The sequence below is a fragment of the Apium graveolens genome, unplaced genomic scaffold (assembly GCF_009905375.1).
Source record: "Apium graveolens cultivar Ventura unplaced genomic scaffold, ASM990537v1 ctg5824, whole genome shotgun sequence".
NCBI lineage: Eukaryota > Viridiplantae > Streptophyta > Magnoliopsida > Apiales > Apiaceae > Apium > Apium graveolens.
In genome coordinates this window covers 105412-125754 of record NW_027419116.1, presented here as the reverse complement: position 1 = coordinate 125754, position 20343 = coordinate 105412, and the positions used below count along the sequence as shown (strand labels likewise).

Sequence of the window (20343 nt, the reverse complement as noted above, 5' to 3'; positions counted from 1 at the left end):
CAATATGATGCTTGAACCAAGATTCTCATATGGATGTGATATATGTACATCAACATCCTTATTTAAAACTCAGCCTTACCGGCCTTCTGTTGTAGGTTTCACAACAATTTATCCAAAGTGGAGGAAGGGACTATACTGGAATAAACCACGTATTGGTGATCAGCCGAATACGAAATTTTCTCTAATAGTAGAAGGAATACAAACTTAGTCGCCTTTGCGCTTATCAAGACATTACACGATGGTTGCCCATTTCCGTGCAAGTCTGAAAGTCAATGGTCACAGAGACCATATAACTGTATACTGCGCCACTCCGCGCTTGGTCACTACCCGATACCTCTCCGTGCCGGGTAGGCCACATTCCAGTCCCAAAACAATTATATCATTTACATAAAATCCTATATCGAAGGAATAGATCGTTCTTAGTTGACCTTTAAACAAGGTTCTTTATCCGTCACTTTTATTACAATTGATCCTCGGGAGTTGTCGGAGTTTTGAATTTAAAATTGTTTTCGACCCTTAACCGTAGTAGAGTTTTACATATATTGTTCACTTGTTTTTCATTGAGCGAGGAAACAAAACCTTCATGCTTCTAGATTAAGTTCCCTAAGGTTTTGATAAGTTTCAGATGATTGATCTCTTTCGAGAAATTTTGAATAATTTAGAAAGTATCCTTGGGAACTATGTTTATTTTTAAATGATTTTTAGAGGTACGTAATATTAAATATTTACGGTCTCACAATATTTTTAAGAAGGGTTCAATGAATTGATAAAACCTTAAGTACAAAATGTTTCTTAATAAGGTTCAATGAAGTGATAAAAATCTTAATTAAATACTTAAGACGGGATTCGACATCTTATAATTATCCTTCGAATGGGTACATACATTTTAGATAGTGTAAATTGATTTAAAAACTTTTCAATATCTCTTTAAGTATTTTCCGGATATTTTAGTAACTCTTTAGGTATTACTTATAAATAAATAATCAAGTAGGATATCCCTTGAGTGAGTATTCGATTACCTCTTTTAGTTATAAATCAAATCTCAATCGTTCGCTTAATATGTAAGTTACGCGAAAGTACTTTGTTTATTGAAATCGTAATTTTCCGCGTCCGGCTCGTTCCAGGATTAAATCAATTTAAAAATATCTCCGACTCCCACTATCTTATATTATATTAAAATTACGTTTCAATTTCTCATACTCGTATAAAACGAAGTTCGTTTTCGTAAACAGTCGCATAATTGGAATGTATTGATATCACAAACAAGCATATATTTTCGAACTGTAAATCATGGCATCAATATCATAACAGTATATATAGCATGGATAATTTGTGTTAGGGTTTCGTAAACTTGCCTTGAGTAATCGAACTGGTATGGTCTCTGGTGTTCGGTTGGCGATCTATAAACAAGAACCAACGGTCTAAGTTAGTACGCGATTAACGTCTCGCTCTTATTAAGCAACTTTCGCAACTACTCAAGTATAACGAATATTCGATCGTCACATTCTCAACACTTATATTCTCACTTTATAACATGGTCGAGTTTTGAAATCGACCGTTCGCTTTAGAAAGTCTATTTCGAGTTTTAAGCTCGAACGTGAGAAAACGCGCGTCAAAACTAGGTTTTTATGCGTTTCTCGCTTGCGCTCGCTTTACCAAAACATTTTATTATAAAATCGAAAAATTAATATTTTCTCAAAATTCTTTTTGGACAGTCTTCTCTACTGTCATATCCATTTTTCATAATTTTTCCAGAATCTCGAAATTATTTTAAGTCCTTCAAAATCACCATGCAAGTGGACTTAAGTGTAGTTGGCTAATCGCAGAAACGTTTTACACTAAAATGACATAACTCCTAAACCGTAAATCCCCTCATGATGATCTACACATGTATAGAAATTAAAAAACAAAATCTATCTATTCATGTCTAGTGGTTTTCAAATTTTAACCATTTTCATGGCCGAATGTCCTGCAGAAAATAGATCAAGTGCAAGAATGCCCAAACTAAATTTCTACTACTTGATCTTAACACAATCACTACCTATAACCATAATAAACACAAGTACTTCTCAAGATCTACATACACCTTATATGATCTATCTACTACCACATACATGGATTACAACTCAACATCTCAAGCCTTTAGCAAGACCATAATCAATACAAACTCAAAAAACACAATCCTTTGGATCTTAACACTACAACAAACACAACTCTTAAATCCAACCATAAAACCTTAAAGGGTTGAAATTTATACCTTCTTGGACACTAGGAAGGTTAGTGCTAGGATGATTGAGGCTTGGTTTGCTTAGAAAACACTTAGAAGGGCTAGATCCTTAAGAAACAAAACCAAGAAATAAGTTAGAATTTCGGAGTTACTTTTCAGCACCTCATTCAAACATTTTTATAACATTTAAAAACAATAATTTGAGGCTAAAATTTGGTATAAAGATTACCCATGATATAGAGAAGCTATGGTAAAAATTTCATGATATTTGAATGAGTACATTTTGAGTTATGAATTTTTCTTTCTCCCTTGCTCAGAAAATCCGAACTGCTGGAATGAAAAATGGGAGAGTTTTAAGTGAGGGAAACGGGGTTGTTTTCTTTTATGGCTAAAGTGTGGGAGTGTATAATGAATATATGGGATGTATGCAGCAGATTTGACAATAATTTGGCAAAGTTATGGGTTGGTTTGATTATGTGGTGAAGTGAGAAAAGGGAGAAGTATGGCTTGTGTACTTGTTTGTCTCCCATCACTATTCAACACTATTCCACTAACTATTCTAGTTAACTTATAATAATCTAGTTACACTCCTTACTACTAGTTAGGACTTGGTTATGCATGGCCAACTTGCATGGGATTTAATTTCTCATTCGTTTATTTATCGTAAACGCAATCGTCGTTCCCTTCCGATAGTTTCCACGTATAACGACTTGTTTCGTAGCGATTTCTTTTATCGCTTATAATCCTATAACCAATTCCATTCCTTCTCTTGATCATGGAAACACCTTGATATATTATTTATTTCACGTAGTATTCCCGGTTCTACTCCATTCTTTACAGATACGAAAACACGTAGTATAATCGTGAATTTTCGAATTCCGTCGGATTTTACATTCATTTATTTTCCTCGATAAACAAGAATATGATCTCGGATTCTCAAAATTCCACTATTCATTTCATGATGATCCCCATACGTATTACTTAATCAGCTCAAGTTACTATTCACCGAAGTTTTAAAATATTACAAAAATCAGGGTTCTTACAGTCTCCCCCCCTTAAAAGGATTCCGTCCCGGAATCAATCCACAAATAGATGGGGGTACTTTTCTTGCATGTGACTCTCTAATTCCCAAGTCGACTCCTCGACGTTGTGATGCCTCCATATGACTCTGACTAGATTGACACTCTTGTTCCGGAGTACTTGCTCTTTTCGGTCAATGATTTCGACTGGCTGCTCAACATAGGACATATCTGGTTGAAGGTCTACTTGCTCATGCTCCACTATATATTTGGCATCCGCATTATACTTTCTCAACATTGATACATGAAAAATATTATGGACCTGCTGAAGATTTGGAGGTAAAGCTAACTCGTATGCCACGGGTCCTATCCGTCTTAGAATCTCGAAAGGTCCAATATAACGGGGGCTCAGCTTCCCCTTCTTCCCAAATCTCATCAATCCTTTCCATGGTGACACTTTCAGAAATATCTGGTCACCCACTTCATACTCTCTGTCCTTCCGTGCCAGATCGGCGTATTTACGTTGTCGGTCTTGGGCTGCTGCTATGCGTCCTCTGACTAATTGAACTATGTCCCTTGTCCTTTGCACCAAGTCGGGACCTAGTAACTTTCTCTCACCAACTTCATCCCAATACAAGGGCGAACGGCACCTTCGGCCATACAACGCCTCGTATGGGGGCATTCCGATACTCGCATGATAACTGTTGTTGTAAGCAAACTCTATCAAAGACAGGTGTTCATCCCAAGAACCCTTAAAATCAATTATACACATTCTCAACATGTCCTCCAATATTTGAATGGATCACTCACTTTGTCCATCTGTTTGCGGATGGTAAGCGGTGATCATGTTTAGTTTGGTTCCTAGGCATTCCTGAAAGCTCATCCAAAATCTGGAGTTGAATCGAGGATCTCGGTCAGATACGATACCTACTGGCACTCCATGCCTTACCACAATTTCCTTAATGTATAGCTCCGCTAATCTATCAACTGTGTAGGTTTCCTTGATTGGAAGAAAGTGCGCTGACTTGGTTAGTCGGTCTACAACTACCCATATTGCATCATGGTTAGTCTTAGTTCGGGGTAATCCTACCACAAAATCCATAGCTATCTGCTCTCATTTTCACATCGGAATTTCTAAGGGTTACAAGAGTCCGCTTGGTCGCTGGTGTTCTGCCTTTACTCTCTGACATGTCATACACTTACTGACCCACTCCGCTACATCCTTCTTCATGTTAGGCCACCAGTAGTACTCCTTCAAATCTTTGTACATTTCAGTGCATCCTGGGTGGACCGTATATCTAGTGTTATGTCCTTCCCGTAAAATTTCATCCTTTAATTCTTGGACGTTAGGGACCCATATCCTGTAGGCATGCCTCTTAATTTCTTTCTCGCCTGGGTCACACTTGGCCTCCTTTCCGCTTACCAGTTCCTTGTTCTCCCTCAACACTATTTCTTAGCATCGCCTAATCTTTTCCAGTAGCTCCGGTTGCATAACCATCTCATACAAACCTTCGGTCCCTGGCTCAGCGACCTTGACCTCAATCTCTAACTTGTCAAATTCTCTGATCAAATCCTTTGACGTGGTGATCCTTTTCAATATTTCCTTACGACTAAGGGCATCGACCACCACATTGGCCTTCCCCGGGTGATAAAGAATTTCACAGTCGTAGTCCTTAATCAATTCTAACCACCTTCTCTGCCTCATATTTAGCTCCTTCTGGGTGAAGATATATTTAAGACCCTTGTGGTCAGTATAAATCTCACACTTTTCTCCGTATAGGTAATGTCTCCACATCTTAAGGGCAAACACTATGGCGGCTAATTCTAAGCCATGGGTGGGGTACCTCACTTCATATTCCTTTAATTGCTTGGATGCATATGCAATCACCTTACCGTGCTGCATCAGCACACATCCCAAACCCTTATGGGACGCATCACTATAAATCACAAAGTTCCCTTTATCGTCTGGTAGGGCCGGCACTGGGGCCGATACCAACCTTTTCTTCAATTCTTGGAAACTCTCCTCACATTTCTCTGTCCAAATAAACTTTTCTGTTTTTCGAGTAAGTCTAGTCAACGGGCCTGCTATCTTGGCGAAATCATTTACAAACCTTCGATAATACCCGACCAGTCCAATAAAGCTTCTTACCTCGGTGGGTGTAGTTGGTTGTTCCCAATTAGCGACAGCTTCTATCTTTGCAGGGTCTACGAGAATTCCTTCCTTACTAATCACATGACCCAAAAATTGAACTTCTTTCAACCAAAATTCAAACTTTGAGAATTTGGCATACAATTTTTCTTTCCGTAAGATTTCCAATACTATCATGAGGTGTTCTGCATGTTCCTCCTTCGATCTAGAGTAAATTAGAATATCATCGATGAAGACTATCACGCATTCGTCCAGATACTTCTTAAAGACTCTGTTCATCAGATCCATGAAAGCCGCGGGCGCGTTAGTCAAACCAAATGACATAACTACGAACTCATAATGTCCGTACCTAGTGTGAAATGCAGTCTTAGGTATATCTTCCGGTTTGATCTTAAGTTGATGATAACCTGTCCTAAGGTCAATCTTGGAAAAACACGTTGCACCATTTAGTTGGTCAAAGAGGTCATCTATTCTTGACAATGGGTACTTGTTCTTAATGGTCAGCTTGTTCAGCTCTCGATAATCGATGCACAGTCTCATGCTGCCGTCCTTCTTCTTCACAAATAATACGGGTGCACCCCACGGGGACACGCTTGGTCTAATCATTCCTTTATCCAATAGATCTTGCAGTTGATCAGCCAACTCTTTCATCTCGACGGGGGCCAAACGATACGGGGCCTTTGATACTGGTGCCGTGCCAGGAGCTAAATCAATGGCAAATTTTATCTCCCGATCCGGAGGTAGTCCGGGAAGATCTTTGGGAAATATATCCTCAAACTCGTTAACTACAGGTATGGTGTGGATCTCAGGGTTTCTCATTTGGTATCCACCACGTGAGCCAAGTAGGCCTCACATCCTTGCCTTAAAAGTCTCTTGGTCTGCACCATAGTTTGAAATTTCTTGGTTTGTCGTTGCCCTTTAATTATTATACTCTTACCACTAGGTATTTTCAATTTTACTTTCTTCCCCTCACAATCAATCTGGGCACGGTTTCTAGATAGCCAATCCATTCCTAATATCACATCAAACTCCTCTAGTCGAAAGGGAATTAAATCTACTGGGTATCTTACTCCACCTAATTCTAGGTTGCAGTTGGCATAAACTTGATTTACATGAATAATCTCTTGATTAGCTATTTCCACTTGCAAATATTCTTTCAATGGTTCCACTTTTAAGTTCAATTTTTCAGAAATTCCTTAGATACGAAAGACTTAGTAGCTCCAGAATCAAATAGCACATTGGCGGAATTGGAGTTTAGGAGGAGCGTACCTGCTATAACATTGGTGTTTCTCACCACATCTTTCACAATCATATTAAAGGTCCTGGCAGTCGGCACTCTGTTTGATGCAGCTACACTACCCTTTGAGCTAGCTGGGGCCGCCCCAGGGCAGTCCTTCCTCATGTGTCTTGTCTTTCCGTACTGGAAACACTTAGCCGCTTCCTGGTTACAAGCTGTGGCATAGTGCCCCAACTTACCACATTTAAAGCATGTCACCGGTTTCTGCATACATTGCCCAGAATGCTTCTTACCACAACTCTTGCATTCTAGCAGAGGAGGTCGTGGTTGGCTATGATAAGACATTCCCGTCTGGTTCCTGCTCTGGGCCACACTCACGCTCCCTGATCCCCCGAATCTTGTACTGCGGTTGGGTTGGGAGGCCGTCCCCCTGACAAACTTACTAGGGAAGCTCCCCCCTCCCACACTCCAGCTTTGACCATCAAACTTTCGCTTCTTAGTTTGTTTCATTTGCTGGCTCATTTCACACCCTGCTTCAGCTATTGTCGCCTTCTGCACTAGGGTGACATAGTCAGTTATCTCCAGAATTGCCAGCTTGTTCTGAATCCACTGCTTCAATCCATGTTGAAATCTCTCAGCCTTTTGTTCTTCGGTGCCCACCAGCTGTGGCACAAACCTCGACAATTTGGTGAACTTAGCTTCATATTCCGCTACGCTCATATTTTCTTGTTTCAGCTCTAGGAACTTTCGCTGCATCTGAACCTCCATATACTTCGGGACATACTTCTTTAAAAACAACTCAGTGAATCTTTCCCAAGTAACAATCCCTTGGGGCTCCATATTTTTCTTGGCTTCCCACCAATAGTTAGCCTCACCCTTTAAGAAATAAGTGGCAAAATTAGTCTTGTGGACTTCCTCAGTGCCAATTCGCTCAAAGGTCTTTTCTACCTCTTTTAGCCAAGCCCTGGCCTGAACTGGGTCAGTAACACCGTGAAACTCTGGGGGCTTGACCGACTTGAAAGATTTAAATGCATTAGCCCTGCTGGGGTTGCTGGGGTGGTCGTTGCTGTTGCAGGTTTTGCCTCAGAAGTTCTACAAACTGCTCCATAGGGTTCACTGGCATTTCCATCCCCTGAGTATTTTCAGCCTCTAACTCTTCATAGTCCTCATCATCATACTCATTTCGTTCTACGTTAATTCTTAATGGTGGGGTCTGTGCTCGATGCCCTTGTTCATTATTACTGCCCTGGCCGCCAGATGCAGTCGGGCGAGTTCTTGTTACTATTCTCCTTGGCGGCATTTTCCTGTTACATAAACTTATTTAGGTTGTTTTCATTTTCCAATTCTCATGCTTCCTGATTTGTTATGACAGTATGTAATTATGCAGGTATGAAAGAAGATTAAACCACAATCTAGAAATCGCAACTAATCAACACGATAATTATACATAATTTGGCCATACGCCAGGTCTGGGTATAACATACTGAATAATAAAAGTACAATATGCCTTAATACAATAATCCTTAGCTGGCGGCACTATCAAAGACAACAACCCAAAACAACTATCACAAAATAACTAAGTACCACCGCTGAGGAACGACAACCAACTACTAACAGTGTCCACTAGCCACGAGCAACATCACGAATCCGCCTCAGAGCGCGGACCACAACCCTGATAACCTCGCGCCTACTCACTAAGTCACGCTGTGGGGATAAGCGGTGAATCCTACCGATGGTCATCTGCTCTATGCGGCGAATGGTCCTACGCATGCGTCGAGCGCTGGGGTATCCTCGCCTGCCTCGGGCCTCTATCCTCATGTACCGCTCGATGGAAAGCTGGTCCCTCAGCTCGGCAATACGGGCCTCAGCCGCTGTCAGATCAGTAGCATAGCGACCTACCACCCAGTCGTGAACTGCTAGGGATATGACTGGTAGGGGTGGTGGAAGTGGGGAATCTGCAGGAGTCGCTGCCATACCGTCCAGAATAGGGTTCATGCCTTCGTCGGTCTCAGTCCGCGCGGGACTAACTGGTACAGGGGACGGGGTGGGTGTCCTCACTGGGGTGGCTGCCCCTAGCTCCGCCTCTAACTCCTCAGTCAGTGCAGTGACTCTGGCCTGCAGAGCTATCATCTTATCCATCAAATCTGCTACTCCCGTCTCGCACTCGAGCTCAGCAATTCGAGCCTGGGCTGCTGAGATCCGATCTAACAAACGCTTTATCGACCTCTAATGCACATCCACCCTCATCATCTCTGGAGACGGAAGCTCTGTGCTGCCATATGGAATATCCTCAGGAGGGGCTAGCTCAGTGTTTGGCTCAGTGGGGTCCTCCTCCAGGTCCTCCTCAGGGTCAGTCTCCGGGTACTCGAATACCTCTAAGCCCATAGTGGGGGTAGGGTCTGCTACCTCGATCTCAGCTAAAAGGGCCTCATCATGCTCTCTCTCGTACGCCTCTACGGGCCTAGGTTATACGTCTCAGAAACGTTAGGTGAATCAACTGAATCAATGAACTGGAACTCACATAGAGTTCGTGGTCGGGCTACGAGGGTAGCACTGACATTAAGAACCCTTAGGGGTGATTTAAGTATCCAAGGATAGTAATGCGTGTGTTAAATGACTTGTAGGTACCCGATGTGTTAGACCCTGAGGCTGTAGAGGCATACGAGAGAGAGCATGATGAGGCCCTTTTAGTTGAGATCAAGGTAGCAGACCCTACCCCCACTGTGGGCTTAGAGGTATTCGAGTACCCGGAGACTGACCCTGAGGAGGACCCGGAGGAGGACCCGACTTAGCCAGACACTGAGATAGCCCCTCCTGAGGATATTCCATACGGCAGCACAGAGGTTCTGTCTCCAGAGATGATGAGGGTGGATGTGCATCAGAGTTCGATAGAGCGTTTGTTAGATCGGATCTCAGCAGCCCAGGCTCGAGTCGCTGAGCTCGAGAGCGAGATGGGAGTAGCAGATTTGATGGATAGGATGATAGCTCTGCAAGCCAGAGTCACTGCATTGACTGAGGAGTTAGAGGCGGAGCTAGGGGCAGCCACCCCAATGAGGACACCCACCCCGTCCCCTGTACCAGTTAGTCCCGCGCGGACCGAGACCGACGACGGCATGGACCCTATTCTGGACGGTGTGGCAACGACTCCTGCAGATTCCCCACTTCCACCACCCCTACCAGTCATATCCCTAGCAGTTCACGACTGGGTGGTAGGTCGCTATGCTACTGATCTGACAGCGACTGAGGCCCGTATTGCTGAGCTGAGGGACCAACTTTCCATCGAGCGGTACATGAGGATAGAGGCCCGAGGCAGGCGAGGATACCCCAGCGCCCGACGCGTGCGCAGGACCATTCGCCGCATAGAGCAGAGGACCATCGGTAGGATTCACCACTTATCCCCACAACGTGACTTGGTGAGTAGGCGCGAGGTTATCAGGGTTGTGGTCCGCGCTCTGAGGCGGATTCGTGATGTTGCTCGTGGCTAGTGGACACTGTTAGTAGTTAGTTGTTGTTCCTCAGCGGTGGTACTTAATTGTTTTATGATAGTTGTTTTGGGTTGTTGTCTTTGATAGTGCCACCAGCTAAGGATTATTGTATTAAGGCAGATTATACTTTTATTATTCAGTATGTTGTACCCAGACCTGGCGTATGGCCAAATTATGTATAATTATCGTGTTGATTAGTTGCAATTTCTAGATTGTGGTTTAATCTTCTTTCATACCTGCATAATTACATACTGTCATTACAAATCAGGAAGCATGAGAATTGGCAAATGAAAACAACCTAAATAATTTTATGTAACAGGAAAATGCCGCCAAGGAGAATAGTAACAAGAACTCGCCCGACTGCATCTGGCGGCCAGGGCAGTAATAATGAACAAGGGGATCGAGCACAGACCCCACCATTAAGAATTAATGAAGAACAAAATGAGTATGATGATGAGGACTATGAAGAGTCAGAGGCTGAAGATACTCAGGGGATGGAAATGCTAGTGAACCCTATGGAGCAGTTTGTAGAACTTCTGAGGTAAAACCTGCAACAGCAACGACCACCCCAGCAACCCCAGCAGGGCTAATGCATTTAAATCTTTCAAGTCGGTCAAGCCCCCATAGTTTCACGGCGTTACTGACCCAGTTCAGGCCAGGGCTTGGCTAAAAGAGGTAGAAAAGACCTTTGAGCGAATTGGCACTGAGGAAGCCCACAAGACTAATTTTGCCACTTATCTCCTAAAGGGTAAGGCTAACTATTGGTGGGAAGCCAAGAAAAATATGGAGCCCCAAGGGATTGTTACTTGGGAAAGATTCACTGAATTATTTTTAAAGAAGTATGTCCCGAAGTATATGGAGGTTCAGATGCAGCGAAAGTTCCTAGAGTTGAAACAAGAAAATATGAGCGTAGCGGAATATGAAGCTAAGTTCACCGAATTGTTGAGGTTTGTGCCACAGCTGGTGGGCACCGAAGAATAAAAGGCTGAGAGATTTCAACAGGGATTGAAGCAGTGGATTCAGAACAAGCTGGCAATTCTGGAGATAACTGACTATGCCACCCTAGTGCAGAAGGCCACAATAGCTGAAGCAGGGAGTGAAATGAGCCAGAAAATGAAGTAAACTAAGAAGCGAAAGTTTGATGGTCAAAACAGGAGTGTGGGAGGGGGGAGCTTCCCTAGTAAGTCTGTCAGGGGGACGGCCTCCCAACCCAACCGCAGTACAAGATTCGGGGGATCAGGGAGCGTGAGTGTGGCCCGGAGCGGGAACCAGACAGGAATGTCTTATCATAGCCAACCACGACCTCCTCTGCCAGAATGCAAGAGCTGTGGTAAGAAGCATTCTGGGCAATGTATGCAGAAACCGGTGACATGCTTTAAATGTGGTAAGGTGGGGCACTATGCCACAGCTTGTAACCAGGAAGTGGCTAAGTGTTTCCAGTGCGGAAAGACAAGACACATGAGGAAGGACTGCCCTGCGGCGGCCCAAGCTAGCTCAAGGGGTAGTGTAGCTGCATCAAACAGAGTGCCGACTGCCAGGACCTTTAATATGACTATAAAAGATGCCGTGAGAAATACCAATGTTATAGCAGGTACGCTCCTCCTAAACTCCAATTCCGCCAATGTGCTATTTGATTCTGGAGCTACTAAGTCTTTCGTATCTAAGGAATTTGCTGAAAAATTGAACTTAAAAGTAGAACCTTTGAAAGAATATTTGAAAGTGGAAATAGCTAATCAAGAGATTATCCCTGTAAATCAAGTTTATGCCAACTGCAACCTAGAATTAGGTGGAGTAAGATACCCAGTAGATTTAATTCCCTTTCGACTAGGGGAGTTTGATGTGATATTAGGAATGGATTGGCTATCTAGAAACCATGCCCATATTGATTGTGAGGGGAAGAAAGTAAAATTGAAAACACCTAGTGGTAAGAGTATAATAATTAAGGGGCAACGACAAATCAAGAAATTCCTAACTATGGTGCAGACCAAGAGACTTTTAAGGCAAGGATGTGAGGCCTACTTGGCTCACGTGGTGGATACCAAACGAGAAAGCCCTGAGATCCACACCATACCTGTAGTTAACGAGTTTGAGGATGTATTTCCCAAGGATCTTCCCGGACTACCTCCGGATCGGGAGATAGAATTTGCCATTGATTTAGCTCCCGGCATGGCACCAGTATCAAAGGCCCCGTATCGTTTGGCCCCCGTCGAGATGAAAGAGTTGGCTGATCAACTGCAAGATCTATTGTATGAAGGAATGATTAGACCAAGCGTGTCCCCGTGGGGTGCACCCGTATTATTTGTGAAGAAGAAGGACGGCAGTATGAGACTGTGCATCGATTATCGAGAGCTGAACAAGCTGACCATTAAGAACAAGTACCCATTGCCAAGAATAGATGGCCTCTTTGACCAACTAAAGGATGCAACGTGTTTTTCCTAGATTGACCTTAGGACAGGTTATCATCAACTTAAGATCAAACCAGAAGATATACCTAAGACTGCATTTCGCACTAGGTACGGACATTATGAGTTCCTAGTTATGTCATTTGGTTTGACTAACGCGCCTGCGACTTTCATGGATCTGATGAACATAGTCTTTAAGAAGTATCTGGACGAATGTGTGATAGTCTTCATCGATAATATTCTAATTTGCTCTAGATCGGAGGAGGAACATACAGAACACCTCAGGATAGTATTGGAAATCTTGCGAAAAGAAAAATTGTATGCCAAATTCTCAAAGTGTGAATTTTGGTTGAAAGAAGTTCAGTTTTTGGGTCATGTGATTAGTAAGGAAGGAATTCTCGTAGACCCTGCAAAGATAGAAGCTGTCGCTAATTGGGAACAACCAACCACGCCCACCGAGGTAAGAAGCTTTATTGGACTGGCCAGGTATTATCGAAGGTTTGTAAAGGATTTTGCCAAGATAGCAGGCCCGTTGACTAGACTTACTCGAAAAACAGAAAAGTTTGTTTGGACAGAGAAATGTGAGGAGAGTTTCCAAGAATTGAAGAAAAGGTTGGTATCGGCCCCAGTGCTGGCCCTACCAGACGATAAAGGAAACTTTGTGATTTATAGTGATGCGTCCCATAAGGGTTTGGGATGTGTGCTGATGCAGCACAGTAAGGTGATTGCCTATGCATCCAGGCAATTAAAGGAATATGAAGTGAGGTACCCCACCCATGACTTAGAATTAACCGCCTTAGTGTTTGCCCTTAAGATGTGGAGACATTACCTATACGGAGAAAAGTGTGAGATTTATACTGACCACAAGAGTCTTAAATATATCTTCACCCAGAAGGAGTTAAACATGAGGTAGAGAAGGTGGTTAGAATTGATTAAGGACTACGACTGCGAAATTTTTTATCACCCGAGGAAGGCCAATGTGGTGGCCGATGCCCTTAGTCGTAAGGAAAGATTGAAAAGGATCACCACGTCAGAGGATTTGATCAGAGAATTTGACAAGTTAGAGATTGAGGTCAAGGTCGCTGAGCCAGGGACCGAAGGTTTGTATGAGATGGTTATGCAACCAGAGCTACTGGAAAAGATTAGGCAATGCCAAGAAATAATGTTGAGGGAGAACAAGGAACTGGTAAGCGGAGAGGAGGCCAAGTGTGACCCAGGCGAGAAAGGAATTAAGAGGCATGCCTACAGGATATGGGTCCCTAACGTCCAAGAATTAAAGGAAGAAATTTTACGGGAAGGACACAGCTCTAGATATACGGTCCACCCGGGAAGCACTAAAATGTACCAAGATTTGAAGGAGTACTACTGGTGGCCTAACATGAAGAAGGATGTAGCGGAGTGGGTCAGTAAGTGTATGACATGTCAGAGAGTAAAGGCAGAACACCAGCGACCAAGCGGACTCTTGCAACCTTTAGAAATTCCGATATGAAAATGGGAGCAGATAGCTATGGATTTTGTGGTAGGATTACCCCGAACTAAGACTAACCATGATGTAATATGGGTAATTGTAGACCGACTAACCAAGTCAGCGCACTTTCTTCCAATCAAGGAAACCTACACAGTGGATAGATTAGCGGAGCTATACATTAAGGAAATTGTGGTAAGGCATGGAGTGCCAGTAGTTATCGTACCTGATCGAGATCCTCGATTCAAATCTAGATTTTGGAGGAGCTTTCAGGAATGCCTAGGAACCAAACTAAACATGAGCACCGCTTACCATCCGCAAACAGATGGACAAAGTGAGCGAACCATCCAGACATTGGAGGTAATGTTGAGAATGTGTGTAATTGATTTTAAGGGTTCTTGGGATGAACACATGTCTTTGATAGAGTTTGCTTACAACAACAGTTATCATGCGAGTATCAAAATGCCCCCATACGAGGCGTTATATGGCCGAAGGTGCCGTTCGCCCTTGTATTGGGATGAAGTTGGTGAGAGAAAGTTACTAGGTCCCGACTTGGTGTAAAGGACAAGGGATATAGTTCAATTAGTCAGAGGACGCATAGCAGCAGCCCAAGACCGACAACGTAAATACGCCGATCTGGCACGGAAGGACAGAGAGTATGAAGTGGGTGACCAGGTATTTCTGAAAGTGTCACCATGGAAAGGATTGATGAGATTTGGGAAGAAGGGGAAGCTGAGCCCCCGTTATATTGGACCTTTCGAGATTCTAAGACGGATAGGACCCGTGGCATACGAGTTAGCTTTACCTCCAAATCTTCAACAGGTCCATAATGTTTTTCATGTATCAATGTTGAGGAAGTATAATGCGGATGCCAAACATATAGTGGAGCATGAGCAAGTAGACCTTCAACCAGATTTGTCCTATGTTGAGCAGCCAGTCGAAATCATTGACCGAAAAGAGCAAGTACTCCGGAACAAGAGTGTCAATCTAGTCAGAGTCTTATGGAGGCATCACAACGTCGAGGAGTCGACTTGGGAATTAGAGAGTCACATGCAAGAAAAGTACCCCCATTTATTTGTGGATTGATTCCGGGACGGAATCCTTTTAAGGGGAGAAACTGTAAGAACCCTGATTTTTGTAATATTTTAAAACTTCTGTAAATAGTAACTTGAGCTGATTAAGTAATACGTATGGGGATCATCATAAAATGAATAGTGGAATTTTGAGAATTCGAGATCATATTATTGTTTATCGAGGAAAATAAGTGAATGTAAAAGCCGACGGAATTCGAAGATTTACGATTATACTACGTGTTTTCGTATCCGTAAAGAATGGCGTAGAACCGGGAATACTACGTGAAATAAATAATATATCAAGGTGTTTCTATGATCAAGAGAAGGAATAGAATTGGTTATAGGATTATAAGCGATAAAAGAAATCGCTATGAAACATGTCGTTATACGTGGAAACTATCGGAATGGAACGACGATTGCGTTTACGATAAATTAACGAATGAGAAAGTAAATCCCATGCAAGTTGACCATGCATAACCAAGTCCTAACTAGTAGTAAGGATTGTAACTAGATGATTAGAAGTTAACTAGAATAGTTAGTGGAATAGTGTTGAATAGTGATGGGAGACAAACAAGTACACAAGTCATACTTCTCCCTTTTCTCACTTCACCACACAATCAAACCAACCCATACCTTTGCCAAATTATTGTCAAATCTGCTGCATACATCCCATATATTCATTATACACTCCCACACTTTAGCCACAAAAGAAAACAACCCCTTTTCCCTCACTTAAAGCTCTCCCATTTTTCATTCCAGCATTTCGGATTTTATGAGCAAGGGAGAAAGAAAAATTCATAACTCAAAATGTACTTATTTAAATATCATGAAATTTTTACCATAGCTTCTCTATATCATGGGTAAGCTTCGTACCAAATTTCAGCCTCAAACTATTTTTTTTCAATTTTATAAAAATGTTTGAATGAGGTGCTGAAAAGTAACCCCGAAATTCTAACTTGTTTCTTGGTTTTATTTCTTAAGGATCTAGCCCTTCTAAGTGTTTTCTAAGCAAACCAAGCCTCAATCATCCTAGCACTAACCTTCATAGTGTTCAAGAAGGTATAACTTTCAACCCTTTAAGGTTTTATGGTTGGATTTAAGAGTTGTGTTTGTTGTAGTGTTAAGATCCAAAGGATTGTGTTTGTTTGAGTTTGTATTGATTATGTTCTTGCTAAAGGCTTGAGATGTTGAGTTGTAATCCATGTATGTGGTACTAGATAGAGCACCTTAAATCTCCTCATCATGATCTACACATGTATAGAAATTACAAAACAAGATCTATCTAGTCATGGCCAGTGGTTTTCAAATTTTAACCATTTTCATGGCCGAATGTCCCGCAGAAAACAGATCAAGTGCAAGAATGCCCAAAATCAATTTCTACTATGTAACACCCCCAAATTGAAGGTCGGGAATTCGGGTCGTTACAATCACTTAATATTTTCTATTAAATAATTAATCCTCTTTCCACGTCATTACTCGACCTTTTAACCAAACTCACACACACACACACAGGTTATATGCTCAGAAACATTACTATCCATGGATACTTAAATCACCCCTAAGGGTTCTTAATGTTAGTGCTACCCTCGTAGCCCGACTACAAACTCTATGTGAGTTCTAGTTCATTGATTCAGTTGATTCACCTAACGTTTCTGAGACTTATAACCTAGGGCTCTGATACCATTTCTGTAACACCCCCAAATTCAAGTTCGGGAATTCGGGTCGTTACGATCACTTAATATTATCTAATAAATAATTAATCCTCTTTTCACGTCATTACTCGACCTTTTAACCAAACTCACACACACAAGTTATATGCTCAGAAACATTACTAAATTAACGTTAAAGTATTTAAGTTATTATAGACCAAAGGAAATTATCTCAAAAGAGTGAATGCCGAGAACAGCTCTACATGAGACTGGCTCGGGTCAGAAATAGTCTTGGTTCAAGTACTCAAAAGGAAACTATCTCTATTCGTCTACCTGAGGTGGCTGGCGGACGAACAGTCTACAGTACTCACGTGCGTCCCCTACCCGTTTGCGGGCAGTCATCCTGGTTCGGGCCATGCTGGTAATCTGTTGTGATATGATATTTATAAAAGCAAGAATGAGCACTAATGCTCAACAAGATATAGATATTCATTATCTCAATATAATCATTTAGGGAAAAATAACCATTAGGCATTGTATATCCAAGGTTTCTAAAAGTTTATATGCTTGTCAATTTTATGAAAAACTCAACTTTAAATGTATCAGTTTAATCGGCTTATACTCGTACTCATTTTATCTCAAAATCTCAATATGATGCTTGAACCAAGATTCTCATATGGATGTGATATATGTACATCAACATCCTTATTTAAAACTCAGCCTTATCGGCCTTCTGTTATAGGTTTCACAATAATTTATCCAAAGAGGAGGAAGGGACTATACTGGAATAAACCACGTACCGGTGATCAGCCGAATACGAAATTTTCTCTACTTGTAGAAGGAATACAAACATAGCCGCCTTTGGGCTTATCAAGACATTACACGATGGTTGCCCATTTCCGTGCAAGTCTGAAAGTCAATGGTCACAGAGACCATATAACTGTATATTGCGCCACTCCGCGCTTGGTCACTATCCGATACCTCTCCGTGCCGGGTAGGCCATATTCCAGTCCCAAAACAATTATATCATTTACATAAAATCTTTTATCGAAGGAATAGATCGTTCTTAGTTGACCTTTAAACAAGGTAATTTATCCGTCACTTTTATTACAATTGATCCTTGGGAGTTGTCGGAGTTTTGAATTTAAAATCATTTTCGACCCTTAACCGTAGTAGAGTTTTACATATATTGTTCACTTGTTTTTCATTGAGCGAGGAAACAAAACCTTCATGCTTCTAGACTAAGTTCCCTAAGGTTTTGATAAGTTTCAGATGATTAATCTCTTCCGAGAAATTTTGAATAAATTAGAAAGTATCCTTGGGAACTATGTTTATTTTTAAAAGATTTTTAGAGGTACGTAATATTATATATTTACGGTCTCACAATATTTTTAAGAAGGGTTCAATGAATTGATAAAACCTTAAGTACAAAATGTTTCTTAATAAGGTTCAATGAAGTGATAAAAATCTTAATTAAATACTTAAGACGAGATTCGATATCTTATAATTATCCTTCGAATTGTTACATACGTTTTAGATAGTGTGAATTGATTTAAAAACTTTTCAATATCTCTTTAAGTATTTTCCGGATATTTTAGTAACTCTTTAGGTATTACTTATAAATAAATAATCAAGTAGGATATCCCTTGAGTGAGTATTCAATTACCTCTTTTAGTTATAAATCAAATCTCAATCGTTCGCTTAATATGTAAGTTACGCGAAAGTACTTTGTTTATTGAAATCGAAATTTTCCGCGTCCGGCTCATTCCGGGATTCAATCAATTTAAAAATATCTTCGACTCCCACTATCTTGTATTATATTAAAATTACGTTTCAATTTCTCATACTCGTATAAAACGAAGTTCGTTTTCGTAAACAATCGCATAATTGGAATGTATTGATATCACAGACAAGCATATATTTTCGAACTGTAAATCATGGCATCAATATCACAACAGTATATATAGCATGGATAATTTGTGTTAGGATTTCATAAACTTGCCTCGAGTAATCGAAGTGGTATGGTCTCTGGTGTTCGGTTGGCGATCTATAAACAAGAACCAACGGTCTAAGTTAGTACGCGATTAACGTCTCGCTCTTATTAAGCAACTTTCACAACTACTCAAGTATAACGAATCTCCGATCGTCACATTCTCAACACTTATATTCTCACTTTATAACATGGTCGAGTTTTGAAATCGATCGTTCGCTTTAGAAAGTCCATTTCGAGTTTTAAGCTCGAACGTGAGAAAATGCGAGTCAAAACTAGGTTTTTATGCGTTTCTCGCTTGCGCTCGCTTTACCAAAACATTTTTTATAAAATCTAAAAATTAATATTTTCTCAAAATTCTTTTTGGACAGTCTTCTCTACTGTCATATCCATTTTTCATAATTTTTCCAGAATCTCGAAATTATTTTAAGTCCTTCAAAATCACCATGTAAGTGGACTTAAGTGTAGTTGGCTAATCGCACAAACGTTTTACACTAAAACGACCATAACTCCTAAACCGTAAATCTCCTCATGATGATCTACACATATATAGAAATTACAAAACAATATCTATCTAGTAATGGCCAGTGATTTTCAAATTTTAACCATTTTCATGGCCGAATGTCCTGCAGAAAACAGATCAAGTGCAAGAATGCACATACTCAATTTTTACTACTTGATCTTAACACAATCACTACCTATAACCATCATAAACACAAGTACTTCTCAAGATCCACTCACATACACCTTATATGCTCTATCTAGTACCACATACATGGATTACAACTCAACATCTCAAGCCTTTAGCAAGAACATAATCAATACAAACTCAAAAAACACAATCCTTGGGATCTTAACACTACAACAAACACAACTCTTAAATCTAACCATAAAACCTTAAAGGGTTGAAAGTTATACCTTCTTGGACACTAGAAAGGTTAGTTCTAGGATTATTGAGGCTTGGTTTGCTTAGAAAACACTTAGAAGGGCTAGATCCTTAAGAAACAAAACCAAGAAACAAGTTAGAATTTCGGGGTTACTTTTCAGCACCTCATTCAAATATTTTTATAAAATTGAAAAAAAATAATTTGAGGCTGCAATTTGGTACGAAGCTTACCCATGATATAGAGAATCTATGGTAAAAATTTCATGATATTTGAATAAGTACATTTTGAGTTATGAATTTTTCTTTCTCCCTTGCTCAGAAAATCCGAACTGCTGGAATGAAAAATGGGAGAGCTTTAAGTGAGGGAAAAGGGGTTGTTTTCTTTTGTGGCTAAAGTGTGGGAGTGTATAATGAATATATGGGATGTATGCAGCAGATTTGACAATAATTTGGCAAATGTATGGGTTGGTTTGATTGTGTGGTGAAGTGAGAAAAGGGAGAAGTATGGTTTGTGTACTTGTTTGTCTTCCATCACTATTCAACACTATTCCACTAACTATTTTAGTTAACTTCTAATCATCTAGTTACACTCCTTACTACTAGTTAGGACTTGGTTATGTATGGCCAACTTGCATGAGATTTAATTTCTCATTCGTTTATTTATCGTAAACGCAGTCGTTGTTCCTTTCCGATAGTTTTCACGTATAACGACTTGTTTCGTAGCGATTTCTTTTATCGCTTATAATCTTAAAACCAATTCA

The 20343-nt window shown here is 40.9% G+C and overlaps 1 long non-coding RNA gene across 2 annotated transcripts; it reads right to left on the bottom strand.

Moving 5' to 3' along the window:
• Positions 1–1135: 1135 nt before the first annotated feature.
• LOC141702878 (uncharacterized) lies at positions 1136–20073 on the bottom strand. Of its 2 annotated transcripts, XR_012567282.1 has the most exons (5): positions 19814–20073; positions 19615–19692; positions 18709–18753; positions 17040–17132; positions 1136–1400 (listed from the first exon to the last, which is right to left on the bottom strand). It is a non-coding gene; the product is annotated as an uncharacterized LOC141702878 (long non-coding RNA). The 2 variants fall into 2 exon arrangements; XR_012567281.1 differs by lacking the exon at positions 1136–1400 and having other exon boundaries at positions 16827–17132.
• Between the last annotated feature and the right edge of the window lie 270 nt (positions 20074–20343).